This window comes from Piliocolobus tephrosceles, unplaced genomic scaffold, assembly GCF_002776525.5.
Source record: "Piliocolobus tephrosceles isolate RC106 unplaced genomic scaffold, ASM277652v3 unscaffolded_35656, whole genome shotgun sequence".
Classification (NCBI taxonomy): Eukaryota; Metazoa; Chordata; class Mammalia; order Primates; family Cercopithecidae; genus Piliocolobus; species Piliocolobus tephrosceles.
Window position 1 is genome coordinate 1 of NW_022319483.1, and position 4,894 is coordinate 4,894.

The 4,894-nt window shown below is 41.2% G+C and overlaps 1 pseudogene; it reads left to right on the plus strand.

Annotated features, from left to right (window-relative positions):
- The first annotated feature begins 1,842 nt into the window (after nucleotides 1-1,842).
- Nucleotides 1,843-2,208, plus strand: LOC111535425 (annotated as a pseudogene).
- Nucleotides 2,209-4,894: the final 2,686 nt, after the last annotated feature.

Consider the following 4,894-nt stretch of genomic DNA (forward strand, 5'->3'; position numbering starts at 1 on the left):
TGACCATTCAGGGGTTAGTCTTGATGTTTACAAGGATTCAATGCAAGGTGTGATTTTAATCATTATTTGTATGATACTTTTAGAAGTAGTAGTGCATTTGTAGGTAGCCATTCTAAAGGGAAAATTGTCTGAAAATTGAAATTCTACAAAATAACTGAGGAGTACTCTTCAGAAGTGTCATGAAAAATAGGAAAAGATTGAGACCTGTCACTGAGGAAATTAGACATGACAAAATGCAGTGTGGGATCCTAGAACAGAAAAAGAACATTAGAGAGGAAACTGGTGAAACCCCAGTAAAATCTGTAGTTTATTTAGTAGCATCGTGCTGAAGTTAGTTTTGATAATTGCACTATAATTACATAAGAAGTTAAACTTAGGGGATATTGGGTGAAGGATACGTGGGAACTCTCTACTATTTTTGCAGCTTTTCTCTAAATCTAAAATTTTTCAAAATAAAAGGTTAAAAAATGATTCCCACATAAAAAAGGATCATCTCTGAGTTAATAATATAAGTGATTATTATCAAGGGTAATTATCAGTTGCACAAGTCTTTTTATTTTATTTTATTTATTTATTTTGAGACAGAGTTTTGCTTTTGTTGCCCAGGCTGGAGTGCAATGGGACGATCTCAGCTTACTGCAACCTCTGCCTCCTGGATTCAAGCAATTCTCCTGCCTCAGTCTCCCAAGTAGCTGGGAGTACAGGCATACACCACCATGCCCGGCTAATTTTTGCATTTTTAGTAGTGACAGGGTTTCTCCATCTTGGTCAGGCTGGTCTCAAACTCCTGACCTGAGGTGATCTGCCTGCCTTGGCCTCCCAAAGTGCTGGGATTATAGGTGTGAGCCACTGTGCCTGGCCTGGTTGCACAAGTCTTATAGGAGATACCAGAATCTCCAAGGGGTACAACGTATCTTTAATTTGGATGTGCTGTTATTCTGTTGTAGGCACAATGTGGTAGGCATCTGTTGGTTTTGCCAGACAGACACTCATTCCCCTATTTTCCTTTCTTTTTTTTTTTCTTTTTTTGTGAGATGGAGTCTTGTTCTGTTGCCCAGGCTGGAGTGCCACGGCGTGATCTTGGCTCACTGCAACCTCCACCTCTCCGGTTCAAGCGATTGCTCCTGTCCTCAGCCTCCCGAGTAGTTGGCATTACAGGTGCCCACCATCATGCTCGGCAAATTTTAGTATTTTTAATAGACACAGCATTTCCCCATGTTGGCCAGGCTGGTCCAGAACTCCTGACTTCAGTGGGTCTGTGGCCTCAGCCTCCCCAAGTGCTGGGATTACAGGTGTGAACCAACGTGCCCGACCACATTCCCCTCTTTTCTGATAACTGCCCCCCCGTTATGCCACTTAATCCCTCCCTGGTCCAGTTCATGAGCTGACCCACCCCAAAACTCCATGAACACATGACCCACCTGGGCCAATCAGTGCCTTCCTTGGCACTTTTGCTAGAACGATAAGGAAAGATAAATTTGTTTTCCTCTGGGATTGTTCAATTTGTAGGATATAAACCTGGAGCTACCTGATACCACCATGTAGAGAAAGAATCCTAAGAGTGAAAGCATAGAGAGAGACAACTCAGAGATGGTGAGGTCCAGCCCTAATTATATAACTTCAGCCCCTGAACCTAGGTATGTCAGAAACCATAGGTTTCTTGGTTAACTTAACCCTGTTAAGCATGAGTCACTGATACTCTCAACCTTCCACCTTTTCTGTCTCAGTTTATTTGGCTTAAGCCGGTTTGAGTTTAGTCTCTGTCACTTGATACCAAAAGAGTCATGAATGAGCTCTTCCTTTCTCCGTCATCATGGTGTGTGCTTGACTCCGCTTCTCACCATGTCTTCTCACAAGACTTTCAGGATTAAGTGATTCCTGGCCAAAAAGCAAAAGCAAAATCGTCCCATTCCCCAGTGGATTCGTATGAAAACTGGTAATAAAATCAGGTACAACTCCAAAAGGAGACATTGGAGAAGAACCAAGCTAGGTCTGTAAGGAATTGCACATGAGATGGCACACATATTTATGCTGTCTGAAGGTCATGATCACGTTACCGTATCAAGCTGAAAATGTCACCACTATCTGGAGAGTTAGATGATTTATTGGGAATATATTTTTTTTCTCTGAATCTGTTATGAGCGTGTTGGTTGGCTGGGTTGAGTAATAAATATGTGAGATCTTTCATTTTTTTAAAAAAGAATAATGAATGAAACATTCTATATTTTATTTTTTTTAATAATTCATTTTTGAGACAGGGTCTCACTCCTGTGGCTGAGGCTGCAGTGTAATGATGCGAGCTTGGCTCACTGCAGTCTCTAATTTCTGGGTTCAAGTGACCCTCCCACATCAGCCTCCCGAGTAGCTGGGACTACAAGCAGACACCACCACTCCCAGCTAATGTTGTATTTTTAGTAGAGAAGGAGTTTCACCAAGCTATGTAGCCTGGTCTCGAACTTCTGAGCTCAAGTGATGAGCCTGCCTTGGCCTCCCAAAGTGCTGGGATTACAATCGTGAGCCACTGTGCTCGGCCTACATTCTATATTTTGATACTCACTTTGAAATTCAAATGTATTAAAGGAGAACATTGATTTTATATTTTTGTAAAGGCAGTCTTGTTTTAAAGAGAGAAAAATTTGGGTACAGTGGCTCATGCCTGTAATCCCAACACTTTGAGAGGCTGAGGCAGGAGGATTAGTTGAGCCCAGGAGTTTGAGACCAGCCAGGGCAACATAGTGAGATCCCTGTCTCTACAAAACAAACCAAAACTAGCTAGGTGTGGTGGTGCGTGCCTGTAGTCCTAGCTACTCAGGAAGCTAAGGCAGGAAGATTGCTTGAGCCTTGGAGTTTGAGGCTGTAGGTGAGCCATGATTGCCCCACTGTACTCCAACCTGGGCTACGGAGCAAGACACTGTCCCCCAATCCAGAAACAGAAAATGAAAGAAAAATTTGACACAAGTTGTCACCTTAACAATTTTAGAAACAGTTCTTTTTCTTTTCTTTCTTCTTCTTTGTTTTTCTTTTCTTCTTTTTTAGACAATGTCACATTCTGTCGCCCAAGCTGGAGTGCAGTGGCATCCTCACGGCTTACTGCAGCCTCAACCTCCCAGGCTCACACCATCCTCCCACCTCAGCCTCCCAGGTAGCTGGCACTAGAAACTTGCACCACCATACCTGGCTAATTTTTGTATTTTTAATAGAGATGGGGGTTTCACCATGTTTCCCAGGCTGGTCTTGAACTCCTGGACTCAAGTGATCCTCCCACTTCAGCCTCCCAAAGTGCTCAGATTATAGGCATAAGCCACCATGCCCAGCCAATTTTTTCTTTCATGAGTCATTAAGCTATGTGAAACTTAGTGGATAGAAATTGTAAAACAGTCCAAATGTGTTTAATTTCCATGGTTATCCACTGGGGAATATGGGTCAATAGAGACAAGAGGACTGCTCTTGTTTCTCAACATCTATATACCTTTCAGTGTCTAACATAAACACATTTCCAATAAAATTAACAACTGTTAATTGGAATTCACTCTAGTTGTAGGGGAAAGGAAATATTTAAATCCTTTTCAGATTTTTTTTTCTTTTCTTTTTTTTTTTTTTTAAGATGGAGTTTCACTCTAGTTGCCCAGACTGGAGTGCAGTGGCACAATCTTGGCTCACTGCAACCTCCACCTCCCAGGTTCAAGCGAATCTCCTGCTTCAGCCTCCCAAGTAGCTGGGATTACAGGTGCATGCCACCATGCCTGGCTAATTTTTTTTTTTTTTTTTTAAGTAGGGATGGGGATTCCCCCTGTTGGCCAGGCTGGTCTCGAACTCTTGATCTCAGGTGATCCGCCCACTTCAGCCTCCCAAAGTGTTAGGATTACAGATGTGAGCCACTGTGGCTGGCTCTTTTTCAGATTAAAGAAAAAAATTATCTTCGTATCTTGACCATGCTACCTTCAAACCAGTTTTCATTAAAAAAAAAATCAAGACAAGAGCAATATTAGATTTATGTCTGACGGCATTAAAAAGCTGCAAGCACAAGAGGATAGAGAATACATTTTCTTTTTAAGTATCTAGGGAACATACATGAACACTGATCATCTATTAGGCCAGAAATAAAATATCAATTTCAAAAGGCAGAAATATTACAGACATTTTCTGAATACAGTATGATAAACCTAGAAATTAATTATCGAATCAGAAAAAAATCCCCTTGTCCTGGAGATTAAGAAATTGTCTTAAATGATGCTTGAGTCAAAGGGGGAAATAAGAACCAATGCTGAACTTCTAAGATGGAATTAAAGCATAAGGACAGTTGCTAGCATCTGTGCTGTCATTGTGTGAATTAGAAAAGGTGTTACTTTTTCAAGTAAAAACAGAGACTAACCCTGCTGTATCTGTGAGTGACGATGGCCTGGAGCCCAGCTGGCTGAAAGATGAGCATGAGGCTCTGGGGAATTAGAGCCAAAGTGAGTTGGTAACTGGAGAAGAAAGAAAACATAAATTTCTCTTCTCTAGGGGAAAAAAACCTGAGTACAAGTTTTCCCTTAAGATTGGAAGCAAATTTCTATTAAAGTGCTTGCTAGCAAGATTTTGAAGGCCAGGAAAAAGTAATATGCAAGAAGTGTTTTCTTTGATTGAGTTCTATATTCTCAAGACCTGACTCCTAAGAACAAAAAGACAAGAAAGCAGTTTATTAAAATACAAGAATTTTAATAAACTTGTTACTTTCCTGTAACCCACTATAGATTTACCTGTTTCAAATGCTTTTTAATTTTTAATTTTTAATTTTTTTTTTGAGGCAGTGTCTTGTTCTGTCACCCAGGCTGGAGTGCAGTGGCATGATCTCAGCTCACTGCAACCTCCTCCTTCCGGGTTCAAGCAAGCCTCGTGCCTCAGCCTTCCAAGC